The sequence below is a fragment of the Danio rerio genome, chromosome 6, assembly GCF_052040795.2.
Source record: "Danio rerio strain M-AB ecotype USA chromosome 6, GRCz13ab, whole genome shotgun sequence".
NCBI classification, from domain to species: domain Eukaryota; kingdom Metazoa; phylum Chordata; class Actinopteri; order Cypriniformes; family Danionidae; genus Danio; species Danio rerio.
Window position 1 is genome coordinate 41,966,892 of NC_141026.1, and position 17,336 is coordinate 41,984,227.

Here is a 17,336-nt window from a genome sequence, read left to right on the forward strand (position 1 = left end):
AATTTATTTGTTTGAACTCCTTGTTGTCCAAACAACTTGTTTACAGCCACTTAAAACAATTTAGTAAATCCAAAAAAAATTTTTTTACAGAGTTTGATTAACTTGTTTGGAGTTGTTTGGTGTGTCCGATTAGTAAAAAATTCACTTTGAAATGTAATATCTTAAATGACACTCACACATTTTTTTTTGGCTTTTAGTCTAAATAGCCTTATGGCTATATATTACTAGTATGCTCCAAAACATACAACAATATCAACTAAATGTAGAACATACAGTTGAAGTCAGAATTATTAACCCTCCCGAAATATTAGCCCCTCTGTATATTTTGTATGTTTAACAAAATATAATAGTAATAATAGTTTAGTAGTTTTAATAGCATAATGGTTTTAATAACTGATTTCTAATAACATATTTCTTTTATCTTTGCCATGATGACATGAATATTTTAATAGATATTTTTCTTGATACTAGTATTCAGCCTAAAGTGCAATTTAAAGGCTTAACTAGGTAATTTAGGTTAATTAGACAATTAAGGGTAATTAGGCAAATCATGGACATCAGTAATCAAATTATTTGCCTTAATCTGATTAAGACAATAAATTGGTTAAGGTGTTAACATGAGTTATTTTTTGGATGATCCATTTCTTATGATCCCGTTTTACATGTTACAGCACACAATTTGATTAATGACATTGCGTCACCATGCTATCTACATTTCCTCTGGATTTTCATGTAATTTCAGGTGTTTTATTTTAAACTTTAACTGCAGTTTTGCAGTTTTACTTTTATTTAGTAACATTTCATTTATGCCCCCATGACAAAGTGAGGTATTAGATGAGAGTATGAATTAAGGACTGCTGAAAGAGTCTTGTTTTATTGGAGTTTGATACCACATGCCAATGGGAGAAAAAAAACCTCCACATTTTGTGGTGTATGTGTCTGTGGTTCTTTACTAACTCGATGGATGCAGAGAATAGTGTCAACTAGCTGTGTTTGAAATATCCTGTCTCAAAATGTGAAGAAACGTCCTACGTGACGGTAGTTTGATTACGATGTTTACATGTCTTTACTACACTTCAAAAATGCAACTAAAATCTGCATACTCCACATGTCTTAATCCAATTTCTCTTTAGTTCGATTATGACCTTCATCAGATTAATCAAAATTAGCTGTTTAGATGGTAGACTCTTAATCAGAGTATTGTCTTAAACATATAAAACTGGATTATTGGTGTCCATGTAAACATACTCATTGTATAATGATGGTTTGTACTGTAGACACTCAAAAAATAATAATGATTGAGGGGGCTAATAATATTGACCATAAAATATTGTTTAAAAAATGTCTCCAGAAGAAAAAATATTATAGCAAATACTGTGCAAAAATCTGTGGTCAGGAAAATGTCATTTGGGAAATGAAATAGGAAAAGAAAAATCACAGGAGGGTTAATAATTCTGACTTCAACTGTATGTATTAATATCCACTGGATTAATTACCTATTGACATTTATGCAGGTTAAAGCAATCAAGAATTGTTTGAGTTAAGCTTAAAAGCCAGAGAAATTCTTGGTCCACGACAAAATAAATGATGGCTTTTTTAGGTTATGGTCTATTTTGATTTTGTAAAGCCATCAAATCTCTGTGGTTAGAAAAGACTGTAAAGATGAAATGGGACAGGAACTGGAAATGTGTGAAACCAGTGAAAGTGAAAGAGAGAGACACGAGTAAGGGAGATTAATTGGCTCTGAAAGACGTTCCTAACAACACTACGGATGACTGTGTAGAATTTCAATGAGAGTCAGCGGGAGGGAAATGCGAGTTTGCGAGAGAAAGGTTTCCTGTAGGACCCAGGAGCTGTTTGCCCTTTTACATTTATTTTCTATTTACCGAAGCAGTATCATTGCAAAAGAGGGCAATTATCTCAACAGCCAGAGTCCTCAGCCACACTTGTTTAACTAGCTCACAAACACAGCACCCTTAGCTGTCTGGAGGCTGCAGACTTACTGATGAGAAACCTACTGTTATTTCTGATCATATACAAATATATAATTTATTCATTCATTTTCTTGTCGGCTTAGTCCCTTTATTAATACGGGGTCGCCACAGCGGAAAGAACCACCAACTTATCCAGCACGTTTTTACGCAGCGGGTGCCCTTCCAGCCGCAACCCATCTCTGGGAAACATGCACACACACATACATTCATACACTACGGACAATTTAGCCAACCCAATTCACCTGTACTGCATGTCTTTGGACTGTGGGGGAAACCAGAGTACCCGGAGTAAACCCACGCAAATGCAGGGAGAACATGCAAACTCCACAAAGAACCCTAACCCTTTTTCCACAAAGAAACACTAACTGAGCCGAGGATTGAACCAACAACCCAGCAACCTTATTGCTGTGAGGCAATAGCACTACCTACTGCACCACTGCGTTGCCCTAGACTTAATTTATGGGGACATTATTTTAAATTCATATGCTGTCATGTCGACTCGACGGCAGATGCAACAAACTAAAAAACTGCTTTAGATACCATAATTAACTATATAGTTAAAGTGAATGAACAATTGAAGAGTTCCGATGTAAAAGCCTCTAAGAGCTATCTGAAATTTTCTTCGAAAATGAGCATTTTTTCTCTGTGTAGGTTCAGAAATTTCACATTTATGCCAAAGAACATTTTTTTATTTGAATTGCCTTTAAAGTGAAACAACAGAACATGAACCAAATGGCAGGGAAAAAATTCTGACATCACTGAAGAGGTTTTTCCCTGAACACTTCATGGCTTTTTGGCAGACTGAATGAATTAAATATAAACACAATTTGACTACAACTATGGTTAAACTACAGTCAGTGTGTGTGGCAAAATCATGGTTAATTTGTGATTTTCAATAGCATTTTTGATTTTTGGCGATGTGTGCAGAAATGGGTTTAATGCATCTCTCTGGACCTAGAATAATAACTGACCCACGTGCTATAATAATAATCCAGGTGATATTGTGATATTTACACAAAATGGCTGACCAGTGATTGTAGGCTACCTGCATTTTGATTAAATACACAAACCATAAACAGATTCCAGACTACACATCATTTAGTACAATCCCTTTACATGTTTTTTCGCTTTACTCAAACAACATTCTGCTACATAAAAAAATCAATATAGGCTTTAAATGAAACACAAAACTCAGCAAATGCACAGTGACAGACCATTGCACTGGCCATTATATTATACACCAACACTGACTGACTGACTGACTGATCGTTAAACTGGTTGGATTTGCTGTCTAACTTTCTTTGTTGTCATTTATCTTGACATTTTTTGATTATTTTGCTGTGTGGTAATCAAACTTCAAGTAAATTGTCAATTTTCATAAGCTAATTTAGAATTATTAACACACTTTGAGTTATTATTCAGCCTTCCTAAATATGCTGCCAGCTTCCAATGAAAGTTTTCTTTAGCCTACATTCAAACCAACACCGCAATTATGTGATAATGCTTAATACAAAAGTTTACAACTTACATTTATCTCGTTTTCCTCGGATGAAAATCAATAAAAAAAAAACACCATCGCTTGATTTGTTTCCTCGGTGAATTGGCGTGTTTAGACGATTCAGTGATTCACTCATACACTTTTCGCCACCTACTGGCGTACACATGCAGTGCACCCATTTGAAAGCGCCACTGGCAAAGACCGAGAAGCTAATAAAGTAATTAGCTTATAAACAAGCTCGTGTTGAACCACATAGAAATCAACTTTGAGTTTAAAAGAATCAAAATGTGCCTTTGCCATGCAGGACAATGTTTCTGAGGCACAGTGAGTTGCAGCCCATTAATTAATGATGGATTCATAAGCATGCGGGCGTATGTAACAGGCCAGTTATGTCCACTGTAGTTGTTTAACAATGGAAGTTGAAGTGCAGGTATCAGCAGAAAGATGGAGGGAAAGAGAATGGCCGAATGCAGAGAGAAAAGGCAAGACGGGCAATTATCTGAGGTTATCCTGGTGCGTCTTGTTTTGTTCATGTTTACTGTGCTGTGTTCTGAGCACTAACGAGACAGACAACACTCGTTAATAATAAATTGGCCAGGAGGTGACACAGACGGGCGGAAAGACAGCGGAAAAGGAGAAAGTGAAGGTGGGAGTACTTTAGATGCTCTCTTAAACTAGATGCTTTAATTAAAACACCTAAAACACCCACGTGGAGCAGAGAGTTAAAAAGCTATGATAACTTAATTATCATATTTACACAAAATGGCTGACCAGTGATTGTACCTGCATTTTGATTTCATACCCAAACCATTAACAGATTTCAGACTTTTTTTTTTTTTTTTTTTTGGCTTTACTTAAACAACATTCTGCTCCATGAAAAATCAATATAGGCTTTAAATGAAACACAAAACTCAGCAAATGCACAGACCATGGCACTGGCCATTATACACCAACACTGACTTACTGACTGATCATGGAACTGGCTGGATTTGCTGTCTGGATTCCCTTGTTGTCATTTATCTTGACATTCTGGATTCATTAATAATTTTTATTTGGTGTTTTTCTAGTGTTTGTGTGTGGAAAGAAATGTTTTTTAAGTGTTTGAGGACTTTCTGAATAGGTCATGTGAGGGCATATGAAGAGCTTGGCAGAAATGATTTGACAAATTGTGGTGTTTGTGACTGTTTTGATATTTTAGAGTTGCATAGGTTTAGAACAGAATCTTTACAAAATTGACATTAATTGGTTTTCTTAGTCTATGAAGAAGTTTAACGTCATGAAGTATTAAGACTAATGTCTTTATAAACTGTTCACATAATAGATGTGCACATGTGTCTGAGAGTGAAAGAATTTAAGGGCAAGAAATCAATGTTTTGTAGTCTCTGTTATTCTTGTCAGTCCTGCCGAATGTTCCCTCATTTTCTTTTCTCCCCTGCTGTCTTCCTTTCCCTTGTCATGCTTTGGAGATTCATCTTTTATCTTTTTAGTTTTTAACTCCTCCAGCAGTAATATTTTTTGTCTATTAGTTCTCAGACAGTTCAATGTCATGATGTCTTCTGATGAGCACTGAGAGGGTTCCATTATGTGGGTATTTGGACTGGTGTGTCTTTCTGTGCTTTTCTTTGACAATCAGAAAATATGGTGGCATGAAAAGTAGTAGACGGAAAGTGATTAATAGATTACTTTGTAACCAAGATGCATGGACATATCCAGTGTGGGACTTATACACACTGGGGGGAGGGGGGTAATACATGTATTTAGTGATATATTTCAATTAAATCTCAATTATTAATAAGATAAATAGATTTTCAGTGTTTTGAGGGATATTTAGTGACTATTTTAGAGGTTAGTGAAGGTCAAACTACAAACTATGTGTCTAATTTGTTTTTTTTTAGGCTACTGTTGAATAATATTTTTCCTACCATTGATTGGCGTGAATAAATGCATCACAGGGGTATAAACCACTTTGGGGGATGGGGGGTGGTGATATCACTTTGTATATATAATTAAAAATTATACATTTTTACAGAATATACAGAATATTTAAGAAATATATATTTAAGAAAGATAATATTAAAGTAAACTATTTCTTACTATTTAAGGGCTGAACCCCCCATACATCTTGTTTTGATGTCTTTCAGGGGGGGGATCAAGCGTTAATTAGAGGGGTCAATCCCCCCAAACTCCCCTGTAATTCGCACATCTGTTTTCCTTCTTGGCTATTCACAATAACTTAAAGACCCAATATATTTCAAGTGAAAATGAAGAACGAACAAGAAATGGTAACAAGAGTGGAAAACATTGGTCTGAAACATACATTTACAAACAAATTCACACCCAAGTTGCACTTCGAGAAGCCATGCTTATTTTTTCTAGTTCAACTCTCAGCAATATTAACCTAAAATATTCTGTAGAAATCCCATCAAAAGTGGAAAACATCGGTCAACATACATTTACACACAAATTGAAAACCAAGTGGCTCTTCGAGGCGCCATCTATTTTTTAGCTCAACTGTCAGACATGGATGCACGAGATTTTGGGAAAATCGAAGGCAGCATTGGATACATCTATGCTTCAAAATTCGATCCAAAGAAGATGCCACTCATGAGAGAATGTGAAGCAGAGCTTATACCATATCTGAGTCTTGGCAAAACTCAATTTTATAAGATGTTTAAACACAGTTGTGTGGCAACCGTGTGTGGATGTAAGCAGCTTCTAATGGTAAAAATGTATTAATTTTATTTTTTATAATTTTAAGGGAATTTTATAGGATGTTAGTCTTGTTTTTGAATCTGCCACTATCTGCTTGTTAAGTGTGATGTCACGCAAAGCAACTTCTGGGTCCAAGACAAGTGCTATATCAAACTGTATGGGGAGACTCATTGAATGGTAATAATAAACGTTTACAAAGCAATGTAATACTTTCGAAAATCACGATCGCAAGATATATGTCCATGCCTAATATCAGATGACCAGAAAGTGATTAATTTTTTTATAAATTGTTTAAAACAAAAAAATATGCACTTTTATTGCACATAACTTTTATATTTTATATAAAATGCACTTTTATGTGTGATATGACTAAAAAGTGGCCATAAACGAATATTTCTTTCAATTCAAATAAGTAGTGGCTTGGACCCGGAAACAGTATTCCACAAGTCACCGATTCGTCACAACCCAACAAGCGGATGCTGACACACATTAACATTAATGAAATGCCTTTCCCTGAATGTGATTATTTTGAATTCACTTGTTTACCACAAGAAACAGTGATCACAAACACAATAAAATATTGCCATTTATAGTCTGGAGGACAAAAACCTCCCAAAATTAATTGAATTTAAAACAATTTTGCATACATTATATTTGCAAACTAACTTAATTTTCTCATTATTTCTCGTTGCACAATTTTTTTATAATGCGCCTCTGGAGTATTTCATTCTAGCTCCACAAGTTTGAATCCGTGAGTGCCATTCATCACTTTATTAAATCTTCCAAAAGCCAAATATCTCTTTGTAAATTCTGTAAATGTAATTTACAGCAGTTGACATATCCCTCTACCAAAAGAGTGAATTAATGAAGAACCACTAAACAGATTAAAATGAAATAAACAATGCTTAATTCTCTAAGTCTGTTTCCTAACATATTTAAAGTAAACTTTATTTAAAAATATGATGCATTTCTGACTTTGATATCTTTAAGTTGCCAGTTTAAGGTGCCAACTTGCACTACAGTAAGTAATAACTAATAGTATACATGGAAAGCATAAAAGGCAATGATCGCACATCTGTGCTCTTAAAAATGGAGGAATTTCAGTAAATGCATTTCTTTTTGAAAAGTGAGTCTTGTGTGGCATGTCCCTCAAGGCTCATCTGAAAATATACAATCAAGAGGCCCATATGCGATTGAATAATGTCCTGTTTCAGCTGAAGAACTGAATAATTTCCTAGAATGAATGCCAGTACAGTTTACTCAAGTGCACAGTTTATCTGACCTTGTTATTTGAATAAGATTGAGATGTAGGAATGGTGGCCTTCTGAATGTTCATGCGCAGAAGGACACAAGAGGCAGGTGGACGGACAGATTTGGAAAAAGGAGAGCATGCCGGTGAATCGGACGTGAGGCTGGAGATGATGGGTGAAATAGAGAGAGAGACGGACAGAGGTGTTTAGACTGAAAGAGATGGAGAGAGAAGGGGGGAGAGAGAGCAGATGACAAATTGAGATGAATAGATGTAGTCCGGTGCAACAGTGGGAAGCTGTGGCTTATTAATAGAGAGAATTAGAAAAGCAGGCTGAGTCAATCTGCACCATGTCACCCTGTATCAGCAAGCAATCAGAGACACACACTCGCGCACACACACACACACACACATCAACCTTAGCCTTTTTACGCTTACTATTCCTTATTTTCTCCCTGTCATACATCCACTTCATAAATGCTTGTGTCCATGTGCATATTACTTTATCTTACCATTATATAATATATTGTACAGTAAACTCGGCCCAGTTTTTTAATGCAATAAAAGACTACATTTGCAGTTTTTAAATATTAATGTTTGTAATATGAATATGAATCCAGACTAGCGATGTTGATTATAATTAGTATAAGTATTAAATACTCAAGTGCAGGATATTATAACAAATCAATCCCAGAGGAAACACATGCAAACAAGGGGAGAATATGCAAATTTCAAACAGAAAATACAACTGACCCAACCGGGACTCGAACCAGTGATTTTATTTTTTTTTTGCTGTGAGGCGACAGTGCTAACCACTTACCGATGCCTATAATATTTCTAATTATCATTTATTTTAACTTAATAGCAAAAATAAAAAAAAATACAAAACTCTAATAATAATAACTAAAGTAAATTAAAAATTAATTAAAAGGAATTACAATTTTTTTTAAAGTTACTCAATACTAATACTCACACAGACTTGTAATACACAAACAGTAAAATGGCAAGAAATACACTGAATTAAATTTGAACTTAAATGAAATTTTGTAGAGAGCTGACTTTAAGGGCACCTATGATGAAAAACATATTTTGTAAGCTGTTTGGACAGAACTGTCTGTGTGTATAGTGTCCACAGTCATACTGGAGTGATAGAAACACAACTCTGTTATTTCCTGTCATTAAAATAGAGTCCAAATGCCAGTAATTTTGAGGCAGTTTTCCCGCACTGACTTGATTGACAGGTGCCATGTCTCTAAAATAACATGTATACACATGTCCACAGAACATATTTTTGCAAAGAAACTTGGATTAAAATATCTGTTCCAATTCTCTGGGATTTATATAAGTAACTATATAAAAAAGTTTATAACTTCAAGTTTTTAAAACAGCTTGTTTGTAATAAAACTGTAAAATCGCTATGTAATTTTTTAAGGATTTACCAAATTTATCTCTGACCACATCAAATAAGTATTTCTTAGCCATAATGTTTTATTGTGTCAAAACAAGGAAATATATAGCTGTATAGGTGCACTTTTTAATTCAACAAAACTTTTCTTTAAAAAACATTCAATTTAAAAAAAAGAAGTATTGACTTGTGTCTAAAATATGCAGAGTAATCTGTCCTGGCTAAAAGTCCCAGATCACCAGTTAACTACACATAAACGGGGAGTAAACATACCGTGTGAGATAATGAAATGATGATCACATGCACATGGTTAATATAGGCCTGTTAATAAACTGTTCAAAGAATAATTCAAATGAAAGCAGTGACCGCTGCTGCTTACAAAATAATATGTGTATTTTTTTTATCTTGACTTGAGCTCTTGAAAGCAGCAGGACTGTGGTGCACGATCTTCGGTCTTTGTCCAGTCTATTTTAAAGGGAACCAATCGCACCAGTTGTGGTTCCTCTAGGCATGGGATTTGCGCAAGTAAACAGGAGCGCGCGCGCTTTTTAACAGTCGCGCGCGTCACATCACCTGTGCGTGCGAGTGATCATCCTCACGTTTGGTATTTTCCTTCTTTTTTTGCTGTTTTGTTCGCGCGAACACAGTTATTTTTGTCAGTTGTGCTGCTTCTCGATAAGATCACATTTACATCGGGCCATGCTTATTGTCGAACCCTGCTTTTAAGAAAACTTCAATTTAAAAAGGATTTTCAACCAGCCAAAGTGGCTATAGTGGAGGTGTCTGTCTAACCCGCCAGAGCTGAAATCTACCTGCATTTGGCGGGTTGGCGGGTGTTAATGTAAACCCCTGCGTAGTGTTGGGCAAGCTATTTTAAAAATGTAGTGAGCTAAGCTATTAGCTACTCTACTTAAAATGTAGCTTAACTACACTTAAAGCTACCCTCTTGGAAATGTAGCAAGCTAAGCTAAAAGCTACTTGGCAAAAGTAGCTTAGCTATATCTAAGCTATTTTTGCAATTTTCATTTTTACATCGAAGCAACTTAAATCCAAGTCAATCATATCTTAGAGATCGATAAAACTGTCAATAAAACATATGATGGATAATTGTTCAGTTCAATTATTTACTATAAATAATATGCTATACTAAACAGAAACAAATGATAGTATGTAACAGCTAAAATAAAAAATCCAAAAAAAAACAAAAAAAAAAATATATATATATATATATATATAAAAATAAAAAATATATAATAAATATATAATAAAAAAAAATATTATATATATATATATAATTTATTTTATTTTTTTTTTTATGTGTCAGCCCAATGATTGTTTGGCGACGCCACTAACCAGAGCGAGAGGTAACACACCAAAAAGTTTGTTGTCGACCACTGTAAAACAGGAAGAAATAGAAGAAGAAATCCATCATTCTCGCTATCATATGGATTTACTTCCACCGTCTAGACACAGAGTCTCACAGCTCCGTGAATGTCAATGCCGTCACTTGATCCATGATTGGTAAATGTAGCTTGTGTGGACGCTACTGCGCTACTTGCTTACAATAATAGTTTCACTACAGAAAAGCTATTTGAAAATAGAAAATAGCGATGCTACCTCCAAGCTACTGAAAAATGTAGTTAGCCTAGTAGCGTCACTGCTTGTTGCGATGCTACTACACAACACTGTGTATTGCCATACCTTAACCGATGTGCAGAAAGTGATACATTATTTATAAAATGTAAAAATTTTGGTATTTGTGATGCAGCAAGTCCAGAGACCGATGTATACGCTATAATTTTATAAACAATTTGCTTTAATGTCTGATATGACCAAAAAATGGTCATAAACGAATATTGTCTCAATTCAAATAAGTAGCGGCTTGGATCCAGAAACAGTATTTTAAATGTCAACGATACGTCACAACTAGCAGATAATAAATTATCTTATTAGTATTTTGAGCTGAAACTTTACAGAGATTTAATTTACAAATGAACATGTACTTGCAATCAAAGATATTCTGCCAGTTAATGTATTTGTTCTATTATATATGTTTAGATATATTTTTGTCTTAGATTTGGATTGTTGAAACTGTATCCTGCTTTGTTTTATATTTATTACAGCAACTTTTTGGGTTTATATATCGTAAATCCTGTACATTTAAGGATTAAAATACAGTGTTTTGAGTTGTTCTGAGTTTTCATGAGCTTTTTATGCTAATGTGACCTCAGACACGTCAACCAGTTGCCAATGTGAGCTCAGCTGACAAGGTGCATCATGGGAGATGCTCAATTGATCAAGAAGCAAAATGGCAACAAGTCCTCTGTGGATCTGACCCAATGAGCTTTAAACAGGAGGAAACACTGACAGGCTGGCATTCAAAGAAACAACTGTGAATAGATGCTAGAACACTAGATTCACTCAATATCAATTATATGAGATACAAAAAGAGACTTAAACACAGAAGCAGAATCCTACAAAGAGATGGTGTATAAAGGGTATAGCATACGCAAACACACACATTCAGCAGGAGGAGGATGGCTGTGTTTCTCCTCCAAGGCTTCACGGTGGCCTTCTGTCTCTGTACTTTAGAAGACCATCAATAGAAGAATGAATGGGTGCCATTTGTCTGTCAAGATTGGAAAGTTTCTTTTTTTAATTGCAAGGATGCTGTAGAGCTCTGCATTGTACTGTTCTTCAAACTCGATCTGCAACAGTGAAGTGTCCAGTTTTGCAAGTATTTTTAAAGCCACGTATAGCTTTGTGGAGTTAACTTTTAAAGGAACACTTTGCACAGAAATAATGATGCTGTAATCAATTACAATTTTAATTCAACAGGTACAATAATTTTAAAAATATATCAAAAACCTGTTTATTCATTCATATATTTTCTTTTCGGCTTAGTCCTTTTATTAATCTGGGGTCGCCACAGCAGAATGAACCGGCAACTTATCCAGCACATGTTTTACGCAGTGAATGCCCTTCCAGCTGCAACCCATCTCTGAGAAACCAAAAACGTGTTATGTATCAAAATATATATATTTCGTTCATAACAAAATGGGAACTTTCTATTCATTTATCAATTACAAATATTTCCCAAATTATGTTTTATTATTTTCAGAGTATTTCCTATATTTTTATTTTGTGTAAAGCTATATAAAGGCTGATTTCTTTGAGTTTGGCTTGGGGGAGAAGGGTTATATTTTTGTCATAAATTTTATATATATATTTTACCAATTTCCCGAAGAATCTATAGTAACCTACTGGCAGTAGTTTACCAGTAACTTACTGTAAATCATAAATCACTTACAGCAGAAATACTGTATTTATATTGTATTTACATTTACATCACAATTTATCTGCTGTATGTGTATTTATATAACTGTATGTAAATCTTTACTGTAAAATATACAGTAATTTTCACAATGCAACTTTAAAACAACAATAACATACTGTATACTTTATATTCTACAACAAAATACATTTCATATTACAGTGAAATACTGTGTAATTTACTAAATTTTTTAACAATTTGTACATTCACTTTATATCAAGAAGGTTGCTGGTTTGAGTCATGTTTTTGTGAGTGTACCTTGTGTTTGCATAGGTTTCTCAAAGACATGCGGTATAGGTTAAATTGAAAAATAAATTGGTTGTGGTGTTTGTGTGTGTTTGCATGTGTGTGTATGAGAAAATGTTTGGGTGTTTCCTAGCACTTTGTGTTCACGAGTTAGTGTACTCTCAGTGCTGAGCTGTGGCTGGAAGGGCATATACAAGAATAATTGGCATTTCAAAGCACATCAAATATTGTTAAAAGGAAGATGAATAACCCTTAATGAACAAGAATCATCAATATCTTCAATATTTCTTGTGCATCGAGAACTGCAAAATTTTTAAATACGTATTCTTATGAAAAGTTGGCGTTGTGAAAAGCCCTCACATAATTTTTACCACGTTTTACCACATTCTCACCCTGTAATTTCTCATTTATTTTATTTTTTGGATTCTGTCTTTGTTTTACCTGCTTTCTGGAACTGTTCTTCGCTGGACTCGGATGTCGTCGCTGTGGTTATCACCTCTCTGCATCACATGGTGAGCCACTGGACAAACTGGTAACAGCGGGAAAGCCGTCCATACGAAGGTAAGCAGTCAGCTGGTGAGCCATACCGACCCGTAGCATTTATTTTAAAAACGAAATACATCCATACGTATTTCTGGCTACATAATTTGCAGTCTCCAGAGAGGAGATTTACTGTTTATGTTGAGATTAGGCTTACGGTTTGGTTTGCGCACTTCTACATGATTGTTATCTAATTATTTCCCTCTGATTTTGGGAATAATTCACACTTATGGTTGGGTTTAGGGGTAGGAAATAAGTATGGATTATATTTTCGAACAAAAATGATGTTCCAGGATCAACATAGATGTTAGTCCAGGATTGCATCGTACTTGGCAAAATCATAACGTATGTCTAAATAAGAAAATGTATAGGTGTTTCCTAGCACCTGGGGGTTAACAAGTTTGTGTACTCTCAGACAGTGCTGAGTTGCGGCTGGAAAGGCATAAGCCAGAGTAATTGGTGCGATTCCGCTGTGGTGACTCCTGATAAATCAAGAACTAAGCCAAAGGAAAATGAGTGAGTGAATATTGGTCATGACACTTTCATGAAGCATGTTAAGTATTTTAAAAGGAAGATGATTACCACTTAATGAACAAGGATCATACCTGAATATTTCTTGTGCATCGAGAACTGCAAAAATTTGTTGTTGTTGTGAAAAGCCCTCACCTGATTTTTACCACGTTTCTCACCCTGTTATTTACTTGCTTATTTTATTTTTTTGGATTTTGTTTTTGTTTTACCTGCTTTTTGGAATCCTTCTTCTCCAGACTCAAACCCCGTCGTTATGCTCATCACCTCTCTGCACCTCAAGGCCACGGACGTGCATGGCGAGCTAACTGGACAAACTTGCAACAGCGAGAAAGCCGTCCATATGGAGGTAAGCGTGATACTGCCACGTAACATTCCTTTTAAAAACTAAATACAGCCATACTTACTTTTGGCTACATAATTCACAATCTCTAGAAGCGTATATAGGGCTACATTTTCAGAATGAGCCTATGTTGCATGTCATATGGATCACCTACAGTAGTCAACATTTGAAGTGGATCAAAATTGTTTTTCAAGCTTGTCTTAAAACTAGAACAAACTCATTCTTGACATTTTTGAAAACCTTTTTGATCCACTTCAAATGTTGACTATTGTATAACAAACCATACTTTAACCCTACTGAGTGTTAATCAAAGTAAGCATAACACTGAAGCATCCTTGACCTTTAACCGTGTTTTTACAATTGAGCTTTAGTAAAAAATGGTTTTATGACACCACACCTGAACTTAGAAAAAGCAAACTACGCCTATGTCAGAGAAATTGTCCATATGGAGATAAATATGTGATGTGGATTTGTGGATTTACATGCTCATCGTTGAAGTGTTTTGAGGTTCTTATTTGTACTAACAACTGCACCAAAAAAAGGTTTATTAATTTACAACACAGGTGTCAAAACTCTGCACAGTTTAGTTCAAACACTAATTAAAAACACCTGATCAAACTAATTGAGTCCTTCAGGCTTGTTTGAAACTTATAGGTACAGTAAGTGTGTTGAAGCAGGGTTGGAACTAAACTGTGTCAGGCTGCAGCCCTCCAAGAACTCCAGGAAGTTTGACACCCCTGATTTACAACGCATAATCTTCTCCTGTAATCATAATTAGTGATAAAAATAACAATGTATATTATTAATGTTCAGAAACTACAGTGAAATGTTTGTACAAATACATTTTTGATGTTTTGCAGATTCATATAACCAGAATTACATATCTCCAGACAACACTGATTGGCCAAGCAAGCATGTTTGAGTTTTCATTTATAATATCTGATGTGCTCCTATGTGCATATATCATTATTCGGATGTGGAAATCAAAAAAATTGCACAGATTGATATGAGGATCATATGAGGAGCCACGGTTTATAGTTTTATATTGCCTGTATACACTTTATTATGTACACCTTACTAGTACCGGGTTGTACCCCCTTTTGCCTTCAGAACTGCCTTAATCCTTTGTGGTATAGATTCAACAAGGTACTGGAAATATTCCTCAGAGATTTTGTTCTATATTGCCATGAGAGAATCATGCAGCTGCTGCAGATTTGTCGGCTGCACATCCACGATGTGAATCTTTCATTCCACCACATGCCAAAGGTGCTTTATTGGATTGAGAAATAACGACTGTGGAGGCCATTTGAGTACAGTGAACCCATTGTCATGTTCAAGAAACCAGTCTGAGATTATTCATGCTTTATGACATGGTGCGTTATCCTGCTGGAAGTAGCCATCAGAAGATGAGTACACTGTGGTCATAAAGGGATGGACATGGTCAGCAACAATACTCAGGTAGGCTGTGACCTTGACACGATGCTCAGTTGGTACTAATGGGCCCAAGGTGTAACAAGAAAATATGCCCCTACCCTGTTTCACCACCACCACAAGCCTGAACCGTTGATACAAGGCAGGATGGATCCATGCTTTTATGTTGTTGACGTCAAATTCTGACCCTACCATCCGAATGTCGCAACAGAAATCGAGACTCATCTGACCAGGCGACGTTTTTCCAATGTTCTATCGTCCAATTTTGGTGAGCCTGTGTGAATTGTAGCCTCAATTTCCTATTCTCAGCTGACAGGAGTGGCACCCGGTCTGGTCTTCTGCTGCTGTATCCTATCCGCCTCAAGGTTGGACGTGTTGTGCGTTCAGAAATGCTCTTCTGCACACTTCGCTTGTAACGAGTATTTATTTGAGTCACTGTTGCCTTTCTATCAGCTCTTTCTATCTGGCTATTCTTCTCTGACTTCTGGCATCTACAAGGCATTAGCGCCCACAAAACTGCCGCTCACTGGATAATTTCTCTTTTTCTGACCATTCCTTGTAAATCCTAGAGATGGTTGTGCGTGAAAATGCCAGTAGATCAGCAGTTTCTGAAATACTCAGACCAGCCCGCCTGGCACCAACAAATATGCAACATTCAGTCACTTAAATCACCTTTCTTCTTTATTCTGATGCTCGATTTAAACTGCTGCAGATCATCTTGAACATGTCGACATGCCTTAATGCATCGAGTTCCAGCCATATGATTGGCTGATTAGAAATTTGTGTTATCAAGCAGTTGGACAGGTGTACCTAATAAAGTGGCCGGTGACTGGAAGGGTTTTTTTTTACTCTCAAAATGCCATTAATCAATTTTAAATCCAAAGATGCAAATTTAACTTATGCAGAAAACCTCAATATCGCATAAATCTCACCTCACACAAAGACCTCACACCTCACACGGAGACACGACTATGACTGATCCTCCAGCAGTGCGAGAGCTAAAACTAAAACAGTGTGATGAAAAGAGAGAAGGAGAGGGGCTTTAGAAAAACTGATAATAGCGACAGGGAGCTGCTGATAGAGATATAAATGATCGTGAAAGTGGGATGATAGGGATAAAGTAAGGTGAGAGCTAAAGTGTGTGGGGGAGGTTGTCAGTAGCAATGTGTCTATCACTGCTAATGAGCTCTGAAGGCTAAAGAAACAGAGACACTGACAACAGACTTGAAAACACAACTAAACTGTCTTTCACCCTACACACTGTCATTCCCTCTCCCTCCGTCAGGCTTTCTTGTCCTTTTCTCCTCCCTCTGCCTCTTTTAACACAAACACAGATGAATACGAAGAGGATTTTCTTTTTTGTGAGTTATGTAATGAACATCTCATTCTCTTTTAATTGATATAAGGGTAAAGATGCCTAAGCAGTCATGAATAAGTAAGTTTAAGACAGTCACGATTTACACAATGAAGGATGCCTATTATAAATAAATTCATTCATTCTTTTCGGCTTAGTCCCTTTATTAGTCTGGGGTCACCATAGCAGAATGAACCGGCAACTTATCCATCATATGTTTTACGCAGCGGATGACCTTCCAGTTACAACCCATTACTGGGAAACACCCATACACTTCCCTTCACACACATACACTATACGGACAATTTAGCTTACCCATTTCACTTATAGGGCATGTCTTTGGACTTGTGGGGGAAACCGGAGCACCCGGAGCAAACTCTACACAGAAATCCCAACTGACCCAGCCAAGGCTCGAACCAGCGACCTTCTTGCTGTGAGACAAGCGCTACCCTCTGCACCACCATGCTGCCAGTTGTTCAAATTGTGCTATGTTAATAATATTGTCATTGTCTTTTCATTGCCATTGATTTTGCCATTGATTTTTATAGCATTTTTACTATGTTAGTGGCAACACCTATTACCAACATTCTTCAAAATATCTCCTTTTGTGTTCAAGAGAACATAGAATGACACTTGCTGAACTATCTCTTAACCTACTTTAATGTTAAAACCCAAAAAGTGACAGTATAGCCTTAATAGATC

The 17,336-nt window shown here is 35.9% G+C and overlaps 1 protein-coding gene across 2 annotated transcripts in view; it reads right to left on the minus strand.

The window, feature by feature from the left end:
• The window catches only part of pfkmb (phosphofructokinase, muscle b), a 58,208-nt gene extending 54,086 nt beyond the window's left edge, over positions 1–4,122 (minus strand). For both annotated transcript variants that reach the window (XM_087255840.1, XM_087255838.1), the window contains exon 1: positions 3,523–4,122. The gene's annotated coding sequence lies outside the window, so the exon portion shown is untranslated. The remainder of the gene's footprint in view (positions 1–3,522) is intronic.
• Positions 4,123–17,336: the final 13,214 nt, after the last annotated feature.